This window comes from Pholcus phalangioides, unplaced genomic scaffold (genome assembly GCF_987345545.1).
Source record: "Pholcus phalangioides strain wild (caught in Gottingen) unplaced genomic scaffold, Ppha-v1.0 ptg000017l_1, whole genome shotgun sequence".
NCBI lineage: Eukaryota > Metazoa > Arthropoda > Arachnida > Araneae > Pholcidae > Pholcus > Pholcus phalangioides.
Genome location: NW_028301610.1, coordinates 44,729,919 through 44,751,644, shown reverse-complemented (window position 1 = coordinate 44,751,644; position 21,726 = coordinate 44,729,919). Strand labels below are relative to the sequence as shown.

General features: G+C 39.0%; 1 protein-coding gene, 1 long non-coding RNA gene and 1 other non-coding gene across 9 annotated transcripts in view; 1 reads left to right on the top strand and 2 right to left on the bottom strand.

The window, feature by feature from the left end:
- Positions 1–21,726, top strand: part of LOC149073501 (uncharacterized) — a 215,016-nt gene that overhangs the window by 41,452 nt on the left and 151,838 nt on the right. For 2 of the 6 annotated variants that reach the window (XM_089246926.1, XM_089246922.1), the window contains exon 2: positions 9,229–9,329. The exons of 2 other annotated variants lie outside the window; for them this stretch is intronic. The gene's annotated coding sequence lies outside the window, so the exon portion shown is untranslated. Of the gene's footprint in view, positions 1–8,001; positions 9,330–21,726 lie in introns of those variants that run through there. 2 more of the 6 variants (XM_089246925.1, XM_089246921.1) reach the window with 1 other exon arrangement.
- On the bottom strand, positions 2,249–2,322 carry TRNAT-UGU (transfer RNA threonine (anticodon UGU)). Its single transcript has one exon. It is a non-coding gene; the product is annotated as a tRNA-Thr (tRNA).
- LOC149073502 (uncharacterized) overlaps positions 7,922–21,726 on the bottom strand; it is a 78,225-nt gene continuing 64,420 nt past the window's right edge. For both annotated transcript variants that reach the window (XR_016194454.1, XR_016194455.1), the window contains exons 2-4: positions 20,693–20,810; positions 11,277–11,371; positions 7,922–8,008 (exon numbers count right to left, since the gene is read on the bottom strand). This is a non-coding gene — a long non-coding RNA (uncharacterized LOC149073502). The remainder of the gene's footprint in view (positions 8,009–11,276; positions 11,372–20,692; positions 20,811–21,726) is intronic.

Here is a 21,726-nt window from a genome sequence, read left to right as displayed (position 1 = left end):
CGGGAATGTGCGTGTACGTGTAGTGAAACCTGACGTGAAGTTTTGTTGTTTCTCTGTAATTCTTGTTATGTGTAGTGCTGCCATCTGCCACCAGTTTTTCTAACTATGAGTGAAGTGTTATGATTGAATGATTTATTGTTGTAGGACTGTTGCTCTCTGTGGCGAGACTTTTTAACGGGGAGATCGGCTCGCATTTGCGCCTTGAAGGTGGGAACCACAGAAAACCAACTTCAGCCGACCACCACTGTGGGGTTCGAACCCGGATCCTCGCATCGCGAGTCCGTCACTATGACCACTCGACCACCACAGCGGCTGGTCGTTTTTTTTTAACGCAAAAAATATTTTTAAGAATTCAAAATTTCCTTTTAAGAAATTCATTGTGACCCACCCTCTAAGCCATCAGCATTCAAAGCACCATGTAATGATGAATCCTTGGCCCGTGGACCAAATGTGGCCCGGGCGGTTACCTGATGTGGCCTGCCCCCTCAAACATAGTTTTGTAAAAATGAACTAAGCGGCTCATTTACAGATCGCTTAGGTGGCACGTGGCACAATTCCAGAGTATTTGAGTGGCCCGTGGCACATTTTTATTTCACACAAGTAGGCCCGTGGCACATTTTTCAGATCACACAAGTAAGCCTGTGGCACATTCACAGACCACTTAAGTGACCCGCAACACAGTTCCAGAACATTTAAGCGGACCGTGGCACATTTAGAAATCCCTTGAGTGACAGTTGGCACAGTTTGAGAGCACTTAAGCGACCCCCAGTGCGGCTGTACATCACTCAAGTTACCCCCGGCACATTCCCAGATTGCTTAAGTGATCCGCGGCATAATTACGGATCACTGGAATGATGCATGACACAGTTCGAGAGTACTTAAGCGGCCCAAACAAATTTCTAGATCATTTGAAGGATCCACGAAACATTTAGAGATCATTAAAGTGGCTCTCTAGGAGACTTATCAATAGGAGAAAAACGACACAGTTCAGGATGCCATTAAGAATATTTCATACCTTCATAAAGGGTGGTTGATGACGTAAGCATCATCCGAAGCCCCCTCCCCCCTTGTCATCAAAAGTCAGCAAATCGGAACCCCCCCCCCCTCCCCCCACCCACCTATCGATGCTTGTAATACTTGAATGACTCCTAACACTTAATCTTAAGTGTGCATGTGTTTGTTCAATATTTTTCGTAACATAAGCATTTCAAATCGGGTGATTCTTTTTGAAACACACTGTACAACACCCGCTCTTGTGAAGGACTACCAGAATGGCTCTGCTGCTACCCTATTACTGTGTGACCAAATAACGCGCAGTCTGGTTCAGTTCCTCTTTTTTCAGCCATGTGACCCCCTTCGGACCATATTTTCTTGAGTGAATTCTTGTGAAAATTTTTATTTATAAGTTCAATCTCCGGACTGCTGGGTTGGAATTCAATGAGTTCCTGTTGGCATGAGTTCTATGCAGGGCTGTCTCAAAATTATAGGCCTTGGATAGGGCCATCTTAAGAGCGTCATGGGCCCCTTGAAAAAGTGATTTTTCTGAGGCCCCTAACTTGCTGAACGTGCCTACCAACCAATTTAGATGGTTTGTCAAAAATTTTAACCAGTTCTCATTGTCACGAGTCCCACCCCTCCCACTCTCGATACGTACCCGGGTGGGTCAAAATGCGTCAAAACGGCACTGGTCCTGGGCAAAGTCATGTTCCGCTCTGGGGCTCAATTACTTGGCATTTACCTTCATCTGTATATTTTCCACCTCTTTATGGCCCCTTAATACACTCTCTCTGTCACGGCTCCCTCTTCCGCTTCATTTTTTTCCTTGACTCCCTCAGAATATCCTAGTACCACAAGAGGAGCCATATGACTCCAGGTTGAGAAACACTGGTTAGTGTTCAGCCCAAAAACGCGCAATTTCAATAACGTGAAGTTCCAGTTCCGATTCACTGTGATAGATGGCACCACTAAGAAAATTTCCATAAATAACCATTAAAAATTGAATTTATTACTCACTTGATGCGTTTTCATATGCTGGAAATTTCAATCTCGAATCCTACCAGAAATCAATCAATACACATCTCTATGAATAGCTGCTTGACTCGGTAATGTCCATCCTCGAGCTATAGAAAGGAAAATATTATGGTTAACGTTGGGGAAAAACAAGAGAATAATTTGCAAAATTTCCAGTTGATTTAATGTGAATCTCTATATAGGAGACAATGGTGGGGAAAGAAAATAAAAAAATAAAAGGCACCGGAGGGATTCGAACCCACGATCTCCCGTTTACAAGACGGGCGCCTTAACCAACTTGGCCACGGCGCCGACAATGCCGGAATAACGTTTTAGGAAAGCGTCTCATCTTTATGAATTGATTCCCGCTTTCTGCGATATCCATGAGATTGTGTTTAGACTAATGTTTCCCGAAGTGGGCGATGAAATGGTCCACAGGGGCGACCGATTTAACATAGATCCTAAGGGTTCGCTTGAGTTGGGGACGTGGGCGAGAACATTTTCTGAAGAAGGGGCGATGGAATATATAAAAAGTTTGGGAAACTAGTTTAGAGTTTTAGAAAAGCGTCATCTCTTCATGAATTGATTCCCGCTTTGTGTGATATCCATGAGATTGTATTTAGACCAATGTTTCCCAAAGTCATGGGCGAAGATACGGGGGGGGGGGGGACCTAGCGTCAAAGGTAAAGCCGACTGATCTGATGTATTTGGGTATATATGAATTGACATCACACATCATCATCATTATGCCCCCCCAGAAATCATCGTGCCCCCCAGGCTTTCAAGTCTATCTCCGCCTATGCCCAAAGTATCGCGAGGCAATATCGCCCTCTGGTAGGTGATGGAATCGTCCAGGGGGGGGGGGCGATAGAAGCTACGATTATAAAATTGGATCCTATGGGTTCGCTTGAATCGGGGGGCGATGAGAGAAAAAGAATTTCTGAACAAGTGGGCGATGGAACAAAAAGTTTGGGAAACTATGGTTCAGACCAAGGACGCTCAAAATTTAGGAAAGTGCGGGCCACTTCATTGGTTAGAAAGCGTTTCGCAGACAGCTTAAGTGACCTGGAATGTACCGCAGATAACTTAAGTGATGTGTAACTCCACAGCGGGCAGCTTAAATGTTCTGGATCAGCACTGCTGGCAGCTTAACTGTTCCGCGGATCACTCGAGTGATCTGGAAATATGTCACGGGCCACTTGAGTGATATGAAGGTGCACTACTGGTCGCTTTGCAGCTCACTTAAGTGATCTAGGAATGTGCCTCGGGTCACTTGGCTGATCTGGAAATTTGCTGCTCAGCTCATTTTTACAAAATTAGATTTGAGGTCGCGGGCCACGAGAGAGAGAGACAGATGCGCACACACACAGACCGATTGTAATATCCTCCAGCAGTTACATACAGTGGAACTTCTAGAAAACGGTTGAATCGGGTTGAACATTTGTTTTTCAATTTCAATTTGTTAATATATTAGGTAAATAACAATACATTTGATTGATAAAAGCCGCCAAGGTGTCTTCTTTGATATCCTTTTGTCTGCTAACGGGAGGTGTCCGTCAATACAGTACACAGGATGTTCTGTAAGTCTTAATTCCGCCTTTATCTCATCATCCGTTCGTCGTAGAGGCGCAGTTCCAGTTTAAAAAAAGCTCAAAATTTGTTCAAAAATCATTCTGTACCAGTTTGGAGAATGAAAATACAGTGTGTCACAAACTAAAAAAAATCTAAATTTTTATGTGGACACCCTGTCCTTAAAACCCAATTAGAAAGTTGTTGGTTGCACTGTGTCTTCTGAAACCAACAAAAACATATCCCGTTCCTAATATTCGCTGAGATATTTGATTTAAAATCGGAGAAAAGTTAGGAAAGAACAGCATAAAAATAAGGCAAAGAAGTGTTGTCTGGTATTTTTAGGCTGTTCTTTACCAACTTTTCTCAGAGATTTTTGAATTCAAATATCTCTATGAATGTTGCACTTGTAAACGTGAATTTTTCTTTTTGGTCACAGAAAAGACGGAGACAATTTTCTAATTGGGTTTTTAAGGACGGGTGACCAAGCAAAAAGTTTTTTTTTCTTTTATGTTGTAACACACTGTATTTTCACTCCCAAAACTTGTACAATAAGCATCTTCAACCTCTCACTCGCGAGCAACACTGTGCTCCTTGAAGCACCCCGAGCGCTCGATGCTCGTGTACGATTTCTTTCTCGCGAGCACTTGATCGCCGTCTCAATTAAACACCTTGTACAAATTGCATTCAATGATTAAAATCATCCTAATTTCATGCAGACGTGTGCCAAAGTTACCGTAAGAGGTGCTCTTCTTTTGATATACATGGATACGGGCAGTGCTCGCGACTAGAAAAAGGTTGAAGACCTCTGTGTCGTAGAGGGTGATTTTTTGAACACATTTTGAGCATTTTTAAAATTGAAACCATACCTCTGCGACGAACGGCTGATGAGAAAAAGGCCGCATTAGGATTTACAAGACACTCTGTATAGCGAAATACAGTGAGACCCTGTTTCACAGACATCAAAAGTGTCCGTTTATGGGAGTCGATTTCATGGTCTACCAGTTTCATCCTATGATTGCTTTTTGGAATTGGGAATTGGGATCAATACCCAGGGCAGTCCAGAGACCATTTTATTTATGGCACTACCATTCTGGTACTAACAAGACTCAATACGATCGCGACGGAGGGATTGATGTAGGACATAGTTTCCATGGATATCTAAGACCGAACAGAACGGTCCGAGCACGACCAGGCTCTGTCGCCAAAGCGATATAAGCTCATTTCCCCGGAGAGCGTGGTTGTGGCAGAGGAAATTCTGAGTTACAAGAGAAAAAAAATTCGGGTCCCTATCGTAGGACCTAAAGGACCCCTAGTCATGTATGTGCATTCAGATACAATTTCAAAGAGCATGTGCAACGTCAGGCATATACAAAAATAATCGAGTTATACAAGGAGTTCGGGGCCCCTATTTTAAGGTGCCTATAAGACCCTTTGATAATATGCATTCAAATACGAGATTGAAAGTAACGTGTGCACAAGTATAAATGCGCTGAAGCCTTGCTACAACGATACTCGATATAACGATATAAATCCCCCTACAACAATATATTTTCAATACTTGTTTAGAAATGCCTAGAGACTAATGTTTGAATAACCACCTCTCGATATAATAATAATCCCTCTACAACAATAGAGGCCCAGAGTATCGTGATATCGAGATTTCACTATATATGTTACTGTCAAAGCCCGAAGTGCGGCCAATTCGCGACACGGCCGGCCACTTCGTGAATCGCACAAGAGTTTTGGCCAAAGTCCGAATTGCAGAAATAAATCGGACTTTCCGGCCATTTCGCGAAGTGGCCAATTTCGGTCTTTGGCAGTACATGCATTTTACAAAAGTGCGAGAAAGAACAATAAAACCATGACCCCTGGTGTGGGACCTAAAGAACCCCGAGTCTTGCTCATTCAGATAAAATTTCAAAAAGCAAATATCTAAGACAGCGGTTCTTGTATCCACGGAGCCCTTGAGAGGCCTTGAACAGATTTCAGTGGACTGAATGCAGGGTGGTCTTAAGACCATCTCATGGGCCCCATCCAAGTGATTTTTCTGAGGCTCTCCCTGGCAAATATACACACTCACTCTCGAAAATATCAACCGGATTTCATTTTTTGTGAGGCCACTCTTCTCCTGAGGCCCCCTGGCTAGGTGAGCCCATACGTTAATACGACACTGGTTTGATGACAACAATTAATTTGTTGTTCTTTCATTCTTGTGTGATGAATATTATTATGTAAATAGGTTCGTGACCTTCATCTTATTCGCAAAGAGAGGGGTTCCTGGCCTTTGTTGTACTGGCACTAAGGGTCCGTGAATCACAAAAAGATCCAAGAGGAACAACTCCAGAGGGTGTTTGAAATCGGGAAGGTATTGAAGCCTAGTTTTGTGAACAGCGTTCACTCAATAGCGTTGGCAAAATGGTGCTCAACCTTTTGGCGAGTTTTCAAACCATTTGGTTTGAAAACGTGTCGCTAGTCATTTGGGTGATCTGGAAATGTGTCACGGGTCCCGCAAGTGAAATGGAAATGTACCACCAGCAGCTTACGTGAGCTGGAAATGTGAAACTGGGACACTTAAGTGATCTGTAAATATGCCGTGGGCCATTTAAATTGGATGGCAATCGGTCACGGGTCACAATCGCGAATGGAATGTTTCATGATTTTCAATTTCTTAAAAATTTTCATGTAGCAATATGGAAAACTTCAAAACGAAAACCAGTATAACCTTTTGACATGGGCACTTACATGGGTCCCATTTTACATCTAGATTGGAATTGAATCTCATTTCAACCAGGGCCCGGTGACATGCTCAATGAAAGAGCCCTATTGTGTGGGTAACTACTGTTTAACGAAACATGAACAATGTTTAAGGGGTCGTTCAAGTATTACGTCAGCAAATTTTTAGCCATTTTTGACCCTCTCTTGTCAGCAAAAGTCAGCAAAACTCTGCCCCCTCACCGTCAGCTATGCCCCCAACCTCCTGACGCATATTGAGATCAGAGACGTACGCGCTGGGGGGACGGAACATAGGGGGACTCGTGCCCCCCCCCCCCAAACGATCGACAATTTATTTTTCCTATGCAAAAAATATTTTAAGAAATTAAAATTTCGAAAGAAAATGCTTAAAAATTTCTGTCTACTCAATTTCAATGCTATTTGAAGGCTAAAAACTCAAAATTTATTTTTAAAAAATTCATTGTGACCCACCTTCAAAGTGTACATGCTAAACCCATGATCCGCGGACCAAATGTGGCCTTCGGGGTTATCTGCTGGGGCCCACCACCTCAAACCTAATTTTGTAAATGAACTAAGCTGCACATGTACAGATCGCTTAAGTGACCGGTGGTACGATTCCAGAGCATTTAAGCGGCCCGTGGAGCACTTTCAGATCACTCAAGTAGGTCCGTGGCACATTCACACATCAACTTAAGCGACCCGCGACACAGTTCCAGAACACCTAAGCGGTACGTGGCACATTTAGGAATCCCTTGAGTGACTTGTGGCACAGTTTTAGAGTACTTGAACGGCCCCTAGTGCAGTTCTGCATCACTCAAGTTACCCGCGGCACATTCCCAAATTACTTAAGTGATTCGCGGCGTAGTTACGGATTATTTGAGTGTCGCGCGGCACAGTTGCAGAGCACTTAAGCAGCCCGCAGCACATTTCTCGAGCACTTGAAGGATCCGCGGATCATTTAGAGATCACCGAATTGGCTCTATAGAGGATTTATCAATAGGGAGAATGTTAGTTCCGGTGCCCACAAACTAGCGAAAGGTTTTTCTCGTTTTTGGCACACCGAGTAAGATGTCATTAAGAATATTTCAATTTTTTATAAAGGGTAGTTGATGACGTAAGCATCATTCAACCCCCCCCCCCCCCATCGATGCTGACGTAATACTTGAGAATGACCCCTAAGTACAAAATAAGGCTTGAGCGTGAGCCACATCAGATGACTCCACGGGCTATGCTATACGAATTCTAAAGATGTATCATGTGTATAGGGATTCGTCATTCCATGAGGACCCGTTTCATTTATCTATTGTCCAACATATTACCTTACGACATGCTAAGCAATTGGCATTCGAATTCTAGTCTGAAATTAACTGTAGTGCCTAAAGATTCTTTGTATACCGTTCGCAGACTATCTATGAATCTGTACTAGTCTGTACAGGGAAGCAGATCAATTGGTTATGAAGAGATAATAGTTGGTTTGAATTGGTATAACGAAAGACAAATATTCTAATTGTTTGGTAGATGGACGCTTAAATAAACTTAGCCACAATCTCCATCTCTTCTAGAAGCCATTGGACTTGCCACTGCTGCAGACTTCTTTCTATATGAATGCCAAATTAATCAATCAACAGTCATCATGTGGTATCTTCTCTTCACTGTCCAGAAGCCAGCAATAAGTTGTAGTACGGTTCTTTCCCTGCAATAAGAATGTACAGACATGATTATTACATGAATCTACGCTAATATACACCACAAAAAAAAGCACCATATTCAATTTCTCAAAACTCGGTCAAAGACGTTATTTGGGATGTTATAACTTTCTTCTAGCGTCAATGAAGGTAAACTTGAGTCCTGGTTCGATGTGCAGAAGGTCTATAGATTGAACTAGCAATAAAATGAATTCGATATCCAACTAAACCAGGCTAAACTAGTCGGATGTTATTGTTCATGATAATTATGTTAGTACTGATACTGATAGAAATTTTGATCAATTATCCGATCTGGGCCTGTTTTAATTGGACATTCGTTGAATCAGAGTTATGGCCGAAACCATTGATCATGAAATTTTCAGGTATTCCAATGGTCAAAAACCTGAGTCCGAACATCAGGCTCTACTTCAAAATATAGTACAATAGTAATACTGGGTGGAAGAGATGAGCTGCCAAAGTGAACAAGTTCGATTGTGAATCTCATACGTTATTTATAATGCGTCGAATATGTTGTTGGTGTGATGAAGGTAATGAACATTGCATGATACCGGTTGAAGCCAAAAAAGGGGATGGCTTGTTGACGATAATGGATCCGGCTTATAACGTTCCCACTCAGAACGTTTTCCCGCTTAGTACGACCTATTTCTATGATCCCAACATTCACTAATACTCATCGGGATTCCCCATTTAAAGCATTTTCCCGTGAATAACGTTTTTTAATGGTGGTTGTTAGAAAAACGCGTTATAAGCAAAGATCCACTGTACTGAAAGAACGCCGTAGAAAACATACAATGTTCTGAAACTCACAGTTGCAGACGGTGGCAGTGCTCTCCGCTTCTGCATCGCTGTTAAGACAGCAACAAAATTTAGGTAATCACATCAACGGTCTAGAAAGTTAACTGTCTCTCTAGTAAATGTATAACGCATTGCCACTATAAAAAAATCATCCCTAGGTACAAAAAGCATTGTTCAAGGATAGATAGAATTTCCAACAACATCGTAAGAGGTAGGTACATTAGCACGTAAATAGCTGATTTCGTTCGTAAGTCGGATCGGAATGACCAGTTTATGACCTCACGGAGTGAGTATCGGAAGTGAAATTTAATGAGAGCGAAAAGCTTTAACAAAACGTGTTTATTCTAAGAAATTGAAAAAAGTGATTGGTGTTAAAGATTGAACTATTATTTTCTCATCTTTTTGTTTTCAGTGATCTCATCAATAAAATGATATGTCTGACCGCGGTCTTGCAGCAGCCATGTTTAGTGTCATTGATGGTCCTCTAATGAAATACTAGGAAATGCTCGCAAGGTAGATATTTTAACTAAAAACGAAAATCGATATACAACTCACGTTCAGTCAATATTTATTGGGTGACCATATGACCCGTACTTTTCGCATTTTTTTTTTAGTCGTCCCAATTTTTCGAAAAAAATGTCTTAATTTTGTGAGAAATATTCCGATTTTTTCAACAATTGTTTCGTGTATTCATCATTTTCTGTGTAATCATGAATAAGAATAATTTACAAAACTTGATAACCACTGGTAATATTTAACAACGTAGAGAATGAATGAGATACATTCTAATTCACCTTTTGTTCTGTGATTTTGCTATAGTATATAGGGGGGGGGGGGGCTTAAGCGAGGGTGCAAGGGGTGCAGTGTACCCGAGCGGCAGCTTAGATAGGCTTTAGTTAGACACTAAAATTTTAAAAAATTTACAATGGTAAAATATTAAATGACATCGTGGTTTTGAGCCATACTTTGACGACGAAGGTTTTGCTCGGACGCACAGGTAGTGCGATCGTAATACCAGAAACAAGAATGTACTCGGAATGTTTCGACAGTTGGTTGATGCAAAGATAAATCCAGGAAAGAAAATCCAATGCCCTTGCGGGGAATCCAACCCATGTCCTCTCACTTACCGGGTGAGCCGATACCACCTATAGCAGAAGGCCTCCGAGCAAAGCTCGTTACTGAAGAAGGTCATCTCATCTATAGCCATTGGATATACTACAACAAAGGGTAAAGATGGCGCATGCGTTGACCTGCTATATCCAATGGCTATAGGTGAGATGACCTTCTTCAGTGACGTCACGAGCTTCGTCTTCTGCTATAGATGGTGTTGGGTGAGCTCCCTAGCCCACTACACTACAAAAGCAACGGATTCTCTTTCCTTAGAGCTCGTGTGCCTTGAACGGGGCCGTACAGGGACACAACCAGTCCTATCTCATATTAAAGCTCACATTACTGACACTGCCACCAGATAGCGACTAATGAGATGTGAGCTTCGGCCTGAGTTAGGTCCGGCTGCGTCCATGTAGGGCCTGGTCAGGGCACGCGAACTCTAAGGAAAGAAAATTTGTAGACTTTGTAGTCTAGTGAGCTCCGGAAAGTGGAAGGACGGGGGTTTGATTCTCCGCAAGGGCAGAATTTTCTTTCCTAGATTTATTTTCTCATCAACCAGCTGTCAAAACATTCGTAGCAATAGCGGAGAGTGACATCATCTTCGGATTTACTCTTTCACAAGGAGCAAGTGTGTTTATAGGTGCCCCCACCCAGAAATTTTTCTGGAACGGTCAAATAAATGCAATTCTCTTACCTGTCTGGCTCTAGAGCACCGGAAACGAATTTGAAATAAATTTCTTAAAAAAAATTCGCCTCGTTATACTTTCTCTTTACAACATAAGTGTATGAGCTGTAATATGGATTAAGTTATCTGGCTTAATTAGAATAGTATAAATATGCTATGTGTGGAAATGTTTGACAATTTCTTTAAATGCAGGATGTATGGTCACGGCTGTTTTGTACCTTTAAAATGTGCCGTTTTGTGCTAAAAGTCAGGTTCACACAAGTGTCACCTGGGCTGTGTGTCAAGCTCCGTCAGTTCCCCTCCAGAGTTGTTTTTATGGCCGGAACATGAGTCTTTACATCCGGGCAGCAGGTAGACTTAGCTGCCCCCGCTAGTATATTTGAACATGAATACTAGTTTATTGCCTTTTTATTTCCCTTTGATGTTATTTTCTGATGGCGGTTTGCATATTTTAGCAGTTTTACGATCAATTGGCAATAATTTCGGTGACTATAGACGATTCGAAAGTCCCGTATTTGTCTGAAAATATGGTCATCATGATTGTACATTAAAAATAGTATGAAATTTTTCATTTCTTGTCTATAATTCATAAAAATAAGTGAGATAATTGCTAAGCATAATTAAAAAAGAATGAATAATTAACAATATTCAATAAAAAAAACAACAATAATTAGCTCATCATCATTATCTCCGTGGCAACTTCTGGAAAGCGCCGACTTATCACGAACTCCGTAGAATCTTGAAGTGTTGAGGACTCTTCCTGTAATAACAAAATATAGCTACATAATATCAAGTGCAGCCTCGTATGATAAGTTACATGCTAAAACTGAAACATAGATGGCGCTAGTAAACAGATTATGAAAATTCCCGTAACGAAATATGTATTATCGATATGAATTATTTCCTTGTAATTTATAAATAACTATTTATCGACAAACAATTCTAAGAAAATGATGAGCCTGAATTCATCAATTAAATCTACAATAATGACCAAAAACATTCAAAATTATTCTTTTCTGGCGATTATTTGAAATAATGAGTTCAAATAATTACAGAAAGAAATAGCTATTTTTAATAAGGAAAATGAGTAATTATAGTCCATGGAAATTATTTAATAATACCCGATAATTATCGATTGTCTACCATGGCAGTTCGTCCTAATAATCGAAAATTAAAGGATGTTATTTTTTGTAAAATATTTAAAATTCCGTTTTACAGAAAAATAGCTAATAAAATAATTAATGTTTTTATTAAATATTAAAAAAATCAATAACACGGCAAAGCTTGTTAAAACACACCAATGGTTTGAATTTATTAAATATTTTATGGAAAATTAGGAAAAAGTATTTTCAAAAATCAAATAGGAATTTACAATTATTTCATTAAATTAGAGACTAAATCATTATTATGATATTATCATCGATATACGGCGCCATCTATGATTCAAAATAAAACCTATAAACAAAATATGACATGCTCCAGTTTTTATATTTTTATTATTTTCTACAAATATCTAAATTTCTGATGTGATTTCCCGTGACAAAAATGAAACAATTTAATTATAAGAATTTTAGGTTGTAATTTTTATTATTAATTGATATAAATTAGTACCATGTGATTTACAGTACATCAAATCCGAATTCCAAAATTTATTATTGAGAATAGTACAAAATCAGAAAATTACTTAAATTAATCGCCAGACCATTAATTGACCATTGTTTTCTGAAAAAGAGGAATTATTCCCAAACCTTCCTACCTCATACATGCACTTACACAACTTCACATACATTACTCACTTATCTTTCCCTTCACCGGGGTCCCCAAGGGGCCCCAGCCTGTTTGTTGGCTAATGGCCAGTCACCATCGAAAAAGCCTGGTCTGGTCAGAAAATAATATACATATTATCAAAAACAACATGAAGATATATGGAAATAAAACTCGCGAGCGCGCGCGCGTATATATATATATATATATAGTATTAGGCAGTATTTTTCTATGCATTTATTTCTTATGACTTTTCTGTAATATATAAAGTACAGTACTGTGTTACATATAAATTAAAGGTTTTTAACATATGTGTCGTGGCCATGGCCTCCACAAGGGTAGGGCTGACGGGGTCCAGCTCTGGTGCCGGGACAATTACCATCATTTTTTGTTTTTGCATGTTATGAATTCACTATAGAAGGGCCAGCGAAAGATCCCAGCCTGAGGGGCCCTGCTCCAGGATGTGGGGGACCATGGTCGTGACCCATACTTGCGTTGAAGGGGCTTCTAAAACGAATCAAAAAATTCACATACAATCCGGTTATAAATCTATTTATTGTACCACTGGATTTGTTGAGCTGGTTTAAGAAGCTTTTAACGATTTCGGCTTGCTGGGCTGAGACCCAGACCATTGCCCCCACACAAGGGTAGAGATTCAGCCCGGGGCCCAAGACAAATCTCATTGCTTTTGTTTTTTTTTTACTCCATATATCAATGTGGGGGATGGGGGTCGTCAAAGATCTCAGCCTAGAGACTTGTGGGGGGCAACTTTAGCTCAGACATTTATTGGGGGTGTCTTGCGCAGGGATTTTATGCATCTTTTGTGGGGAAAGTCGGCAGCCAAAAAGGAATAACAATATTAGAGAATTACCAAAATGATGAAAAATAGGATGCATTCACAAATGAAAGGATAACCTATACAAAAATATTGCAACACTAGAAGACATTTCACAAAAATTCTGAATTTTCTTTATTGATGAGATTGTAAAAGTTATGAAGGCCCTAAGAATAATGACCCTAAAATTACTGAAAGCATTTCGAGAACTACTCTAAGTAATTCTAAAACTGTTGAAAAAATTTCGAAAATTAATGAAAATACATAGTCCTAAAATTATCACGGAAAACATTATTTTCGAGAATTGATGAAAAATATTTTCACATTTAATAAAAAATAACGTCAGCATTAAAAAAAAAGAAAATTGCCGATTAAATGATAGAAATTAATTGACAATTTAATGAAAAAAATAATTGGAAATTAATGAAAGAAATAATTAAAAATAAATCAATGATTCCGGAATTGATAAAAATTCAGAATTCATAAAATAAATATTTTAAGAATCAGTGAAAGCCTCTGAAAAGCTACTTGAAAAATTTCGAAAACCAAACATTTTGTTTTAAGTAACATTTAATATTATTTTTACATTTGAAATAGACCCATGTGCAATAAAAATTTTATCGTTTGCTTGATTTTGGGTCGCCTCCCGAGAGACATATATAGGGTTACTAACCGTCCTCCTTTTTGATAGGCCTACCATTTCAAGTGTTGTCCTTACGTTTCGGAAAATTCAGCCCTTTGTACTCCTTTTTTCAGGTTTCCGGAATTATTTGTCTTTTTTTCTGGGGAAATATTTTTCTTCCAATTTTAACATGTATTTCTTCCAGGCCAGTACCAGACATTTCGTTCGGAGGGGGAACCACTTTCATTTCGGGGGGAGGGGACCAAAGTGATAGAACCGGCCATGACCGATAGATTTGGCCATGTTTTTCCTATTTTCGGTCATTTTCTCACATTTTTCACATTTCTACGGCCTTGATTTCTTCATGGATAAGAGTGTTTTGGTGTTGTTTTCCCCCATACCCGTTCACCAATAGCCACCGAAATTCCCAGAATTGTTTCTGTTTCTTCTTGTTTCAGCAGTCCCGTTTTAGAATTGGGGAAAATTATTGTTCTGTGGAATTTATTAGTCGGAGTAATGGCGCCATCTATCGTGAAAATTTGGATAAGTGAGTCACTTAGTGTTAGTTGAGTCACTTCGTCCTCCTTTCCCAGCTTTCGAACCTGGTAACCCTAGCCATATAGCAATAACAGCCTATATTTCGTCGGTGAAATTGTAGCGCCATCTATGTTTTATCAAAACTAACTACTAATATTTGAGTTGAGTTCTTACTTTCATTTCAAAATATGTCAGCAATAACTATTTTTGCAAACAAATATGAAAAAGACAATTTCTAAATAAATTGTCATTAATTTTTATAATTGTTTAAATGGATTAATTTTTGAAAAAATATTTATTATCGCGAAACTTGGAAAAGTAGATTGCGTATCACTAGAGCCCGGATTATACGCATATGTGCATATGCATTTGCATATTTTGGCCTTTTTCAGCATTAATGCATATAAATGCATAAAATCAAAGAATTTTCAGTATAAGTGCATATTTTTGAAGATTTATTTAAGCTCACTCAACTTTTTTTATAATTTTTCAAATAAATATTGTTCACAATAGTTTCATAACAGCGGGGTTTTTTCCCGCAGGTGAAATTTAGTAAATTATTACATATTTATAAAGTATTTTACAAATACTAACTGTTTTATTATAAGGCTATTTCTAGAGATATGCCAAATTGTTTAATTTTTTTTTTTAGAAATAATGTCGAAATTATTTTCTTACTGGTATTTTCGTTATTGAGCAACTACAACAAACTGAAAATTTAAAAAATGACTGAATAAAAAATATGTACAAGTTATTTGCATATGCGGTATATGTATATGAGGGGATATTTTTTTGTAAATGAATATACACATGCACTAAGAAATAGAAACACATCTGCTTTTTTTGCATGGTGATTTTTTCAATGCATATTTTTTCATTTCTTGTACATATTTCGGAATTTTGGACTTTTTCAAGATTTCTAGTGCATATTTCTGGGGTGTTTAATGCATATTTTGGGATTTTCAGTGCATATTTTGGGATTTTCAGTGCATATTTTTTTATTTTCAAGTGCATATTTGCATATTTTTTAGAGCATATTTTGCCACTTTTGTAGTGCATATAATTCGAGCTCTACTTATCACCATAGGCGGAGATAGACTTGGAAGTATGTGGGGACATGGTCATTATTGCTGGGGGGCAAGATTATGATGATGCCAATTCATATATACATATGTACATTAGATTGTTCGACTCATTTTCGACGCTGGGGGATTGCCTCCCGTATCTCCGCCCATGGTTATCACTACAGCCCGCAAGATCAGGCAAAATGACATTAATGCCTTTTTTTGCCTATTTTTAAACCTTTTTTGTAAAAATGCCATTTTTGAATTTTTCCTACCGTGAATGACTATTTCGACATTTTTTTATGCTTGTCCATGAATTTTAGAAGCCACATTCTGTATAACTTTAATATTTTACGCATGAAAGACTTCAAAACAATTGGTCATTTTAATAATTTAAATTCTTAGTGCAAATTCTTATCAGGACGTTTCACCCCCCCTCCAAGCCCCCATTTGAATGCAAATAGGCATACAAAACGGTATTGTCAGTCATAGAAGTGACAAAAATTTTTCATGTCTGTTACAATTTTCAGGCAGCACAACCAACGTACCATCAAACTCACATTGATATTGTAATTAGAACATAACTGCAGTTATTCACTAATTATTGTTATTTAATTTTTTCCAGCAGTGTTTTGCATGTTAGCTAATTAAGTATATGGTATTTGATCAAATCACCTCCGACTAAAGCTTGAGAAGAATCATAAACAGTTCTTTTTGGTATGATAGTATCAACTTGGCTCGACTAAAGGTACGTCCACACTCAGCAACAAGTTGAGCAACAAATCGCGCAACACGTGCTGCGCGACTTTATATATGTGTGGACGTGTTCTGCGACTTGTTGCTCAACTTTTCAAAGTTGCAGAACACGTCCACACTCATATACAAAGTTTGTTTCTCAACTTGTTGTTCAACATGTTGCTCAACTTGTTGCCGAGCTGTGGACATACCTTTATAATATACTTATTGTAAACTGATAAAGAACAATAGACGGTGTAACGGCAACCAAAATTTTCGGATCCTCAATATCTTAGTTTTTGGTTATTTTTCTTTTTTGTCCGTCTTATATATAAATTTGAAAGTATGTATGTGTTACTGCCAAAACCCGAAGCTGGCCACTTCGCGAACTGGCTGGCCCAGAATGTCCGCAATTCGGGATTTCGTAACGCTTTGGTTGGCCCTTATATATGTCGTTCCCTATACCTCGCTATACATGGATCAGTCTAAGACATCAATATTCAGATTCCTTTGATCGTTAGTGTTGCCATAATAATTATGGTTACCTATGTCTAATTATAAATGGCCATAATTATCACAAAAAATACGCCAACGCGTCGATGACCTTGAATCATAGGGATCGATGATAGGTGAGAGTCCAGAGCCCGGCGAGAGCCCGAATTTTGGACATTGGTAAACTGGGCTGGCCAGTTCACGAAGTGGCCAACTTCGGGCTTTGGCAGTAACATATGTTTGTTCTTTAAACAAATTCACACCGTTGATCGTATCACTCCAAATCTTTTTTTAGGATTCTTCGCTAATGTGTTGAAGAAGCCGTAAGCATAATTCCCGCCAAAAAAATATTTTTTATAAATTTCTTTTTTTTGCAGAAATTTCTGGAAAAAAACATTTTTTTTCATCATTTCTATATCAGGGGATGCAACAATTTTTTCCCAAAATTTTTCCTACACAAAAGATGCTCACTTTAATGGGTTTTCCATTGCAATTTGAATTTTAAAAATCGGTTAACAAATATCTTAGTCAAATTGTTTTTGTTCCACACCATATCTTAATTTATGAGTACAAATGTTGCTTTCATCAGTGTATTTTTTACAAATGTAATTGCATTTACAAAATGTGTTTACAAAATAATTAATAAAAACAAATAAATTTTTGAACTTTCAAATTATTAAATCTATACATATATAATTTTTTACGGGGCCGACAACGTCGCCGGATATCAGCTAGTTAAATTGTAAATGCCTTTTTAGTGCCTATTTTAAGCATTTTCAATGCCTTTTTGCGTGCCTGTTTCCACAGTTTTTATTGCCTAAACTTCCGGCCTCTACTTATCACAATTACGAGATGTAAAACTTACTGTATTTTGGATAGATCCTACATCCAGGAGGCCGAAAGGACGCTCGGGACAGGGTCCAACAGCATCATGGTCCCCCATGCCAAGTACTGCACTGAAGCCCTCCACAAGTCATACGCTATTGATGTCATTTGCTATGCAAGGTCATTAGGCACTTCATGCACCAAGATAGACCGTACCCGGGCGAACTCATACAGAAAGACGGCCGTGGTTTTTGGGATGAATCTTCTCATTTTTATGTTCCTTTTTTTCGCTATGAATCTACTGTAAAGGGTGCCCTGGAAAAATCAGGCCTGGTGGCCGTTACAAAAGAACCCGGATTAAGGAACTGGTACCACCATTTAAGACCGCTGTTTCCTCAATGATGTGTGATTTTTATTTTTTTGCATGAGTGAATTCGGAAAATACTGAATCAGAGTTCCTGCTGGCATTTAATTGATTGATTGCATAAATTTGCCTACTTGAGCAAAGTCCACAACTGCAGAGCTACACGATTCTGGGCTGCGGAAAACAGGTTTGGAATTGGTGACTACGCAAAATAGACCGTTAAAATAGCCCGCGCTGTGCTAGCCACACCTCAAAACCGGTTTTTCTGTGGTTTGAAGCTGCGTAGCGCTGCGGGCGTGGACCCGGCTTTATATAAAAAAAGTGAATTTAAACCTAATATAGGAGAAAATGTTGGCCAAATCGATGTAAACTTAATAATTGGCCGAGAAAATTTTCATAATTGTGGTGTACCAGTGAAATTCTTACTGGCCTGAGTTCCCGGAACCCGGGATCGGAAAGTTTGTCCCTTACTAAGCATATGTCTTATGGGATGTGCGTAAGTTAAATTTTCTGCTCGCCCTCTTCGTGCGTATTTCGTGCGTTATAGCGCTCGGAAACTTCACTGGCATATGCATGCATTGGCGTATGCAAAGGGGAGGTTTTGAAGTTCTAACCCCTCTTCAAACAGAGATTATATAGTGTTATTTTGCAGGAAAAAACGTCCTCTCCACAGAAAATAAAATTTGAAAATTCCCCCGTTGAGAAAATTCTGGGTACGCCTATGTATGTATGTGCTGATCATATTTTATTGGGATAAAAACGGATATGAATCCATCGACAATTTAAGCAAAAAAAAAAACAAAAAAAAACCACTCACATAATAACGATACTATTCGTGATTTTGGTGATAATTTAGCGATGTATATACAGCCAATCCAGCCAACCGAAAAAATCACTCAGGCAAAAAATCATTCTCGTGAACTGATTCTATTTATACAACAAAAGATACGAACTAATGGATACAATAAAAACAGTAGTCCAAAATAGCCAATTTGGAGCCATTTTAAACGAAGAGACGAGACGCGCGAAATCACATATATGACGGCTAACTCACTGCTATTGGCAATCTATATCGATAGATCAACATTAATGTCACCAAATCGCAGCTATTGTATGGGTATTCCGAAGCAAATCATTTCTAATTGCCGCCTTGCAGTAAGAAAACCTATCAGTCATTATCACTACAATCAAACTAAAAATGCGGCAAGAAGAAATCATCACCGGGATAAAAAAAAGTCATTTTTGGTCACTATACATATCCATTCAGTCATCGATTAGACCATATATGTTCAACACATGGCCAGCGGGACAAATGGAGTCATCTGATGTGGCCCGTGACCTCAAACCTATATTTGTAAAAATGGACTAAACGGTACATTATCAAATCACTAAAGTTTCCCGCGGTGATGTCCCACATCACCCAAGTGGTCCGCGGCACATTTTCAGATCATACGAGTTACCCGCAGCACATTTTCAGATCACACGAGTTACCCGCAGCACATTTTCAGATCACACGAGTTACCCGCAGCACATTTTCAGATCACACGAGTTACCCGCAGCACATTTCCAAAGTACTTAAGCACCGCATTTACAGATCACTCAAGTGTAATGCAGTGCAGTTCCAGATCACAAGTCAGTGTTTCTTAAAGTGGGTGTCGTCAACCTGTGTCAGGGGCGTCGCGGCGAGCTATAGATTCATGTGCCTATTTATGCTTTGAAGTGGTTCTTTTATATGGGAAAATATCCACCAAACTATTCTGGGGAGCAGCAGATGAACCAGGAATTGGATAAGGAAGCCGCGAGTGACAAAAGTTCGAGAACCAATGAAGTAAGTGATCCATGGCATGTTTATAGATCACTCATGGAAGCTCGCGGCACAGTTCCAGATCATTCAAGCAGCCCGCGGCACATTTCCAGATCTCTCAAGTGACCCACAACACGTTTACAGATCACTCAAACAGTTCGCGGCATAGTTCTCGATCACTTAAACAGGTCGCGACACAGTTCTAGACCACGCAAGTGATCCGTGACACGTTTTCAGATTTATTAAGTGACTTACGGCACATTTACAGATCACTTAAGTGACTTACGACGGCACAGTTTCAGATCACTTGAGTGGTCCCCGACACGTTTTCTCACCAATGAAGTGGCCCGCATTTTCAGAAAGGTTGGGCCCCTTCAGATTAGACTTTCGAAAACCGAACAGAGTTGGAGTTTTTTGGCAGAATAAATTTCTTCTTCACTCTCCAAGTGATCACGATTTGGCGTAAATGACAACATGAACACTGCTCCGACTATCACACAGATAAAATAAATACAAGCACCTCGGTTGGTGTACCAGCTCCTCATCGTTTACGAGAGTCTAATCTTCAGCTAACAATTAACCCTTTAACCGGCATAGCAGAAATCAATAAACCCATCCATCCTTTCCGGGAAATGTCATATCTTTTTTTTTTCTGAAGTAGCCTTTCTTCCGGTTTTCAGCAAGTGAATGATAGGAAAATGTGTTCCATTGGGAAATCAACTTCAGAAGATACCTCGGCTCGTCATTGGTAGGATAAAAATCTTTTATAAGAAGGCGAGATATCTCGTCCATGCCGGTGAGTGGGTTAAAACGTTTTCACTTGCAAATTTATTTCCTTTAGTAAAAACCAATTACAACTTCTGACTATTCATTTTCTTAGCAATTCTTGCGTGCACCTATAAATCAGTTCAGACGTCACTGGTGAGTCCAAAATACAATTTCAAATAAGGCGAGGGTCACATTCTAATTCAATAAGATAGATGGAGCCACTAGTAAAAGTTTGATAAGGAATCGTTGAAAATTACAATTTATTACTCACCTGTGGTGCGTCTGTTTTCGAATATTGGAACCTTCCATCTGTAACCAATCATTTTGGAAATCAATTCAATATACGTCTGTCTGAATAGCTACTTGACTCGGCAATGTCCTTCTTTGAGCTGGAATGGACAATGTTATGATTAACGTTGGGATTAAAGGGAATGATTTGCAAAATTTTTAATAGATATAATGCAGGGCTTGACAAAAAAATTAGGCACCAGCAAAATTTCATAGGCGCCAAGCAATTTTTTTCCCCGACAAAATTGGTCCAAAATAGTGTATTTTTTTACTTGTCCAGGACTTAGTGACCCGTGCTAGCAGACACGCTGACATAATTTCCGACTTCAATTAATTTATCATACTTTAGAAATATTAGGCGCCGATTCCAATTTTTTAGTCGCCATGGTGACCTAGCGTCTGTGATTTGTCAAGTCCTGATTTGATTCCTCTTTGAAAAAATAGAAGATTAAGCACTGGTGGGGTCCGAACCCACGATATCCCATTAACTTGACAGGCGATTTAACCAACTGGGCCACGACGCCAACAACGGCGGAATAACGTTTTAGAAAATTTAGAAAAACGTCGCTCGTCATTAGGGTGTCATGTCCTGTGCGGCCAAGATGGATATCGTCGTGCCCTCAGTGACCAAATCCTTCCACATTCTTTACTTGGACAAATCCTTTCTTTTGTGATATCTTGGTGAATAGAGTAATCTATTGATTAGATTTCCTTTCTTCCTTTGAAACTTTATCCATGTCACCAATATAAGTGAAACTATAGAAATACAGTAGATACCGTTTATACGACTTTCTTGAATATCTCCTTTATGGGATTTAACATTTATACAACGCATAGTGGGGTATTTTACCCGAAAAATTGGCCAAAATTATTTTTACATTTTCAGTGCACTATTTTGAGCTGAGAGGTCGACTAATTTTTCGTTAAAATACTGAAAGTTTTGCGGGATAAATTATATAAAATATGAACATATATATGGCAATATATTCTGACATATATTATATAATTCCCTCAATG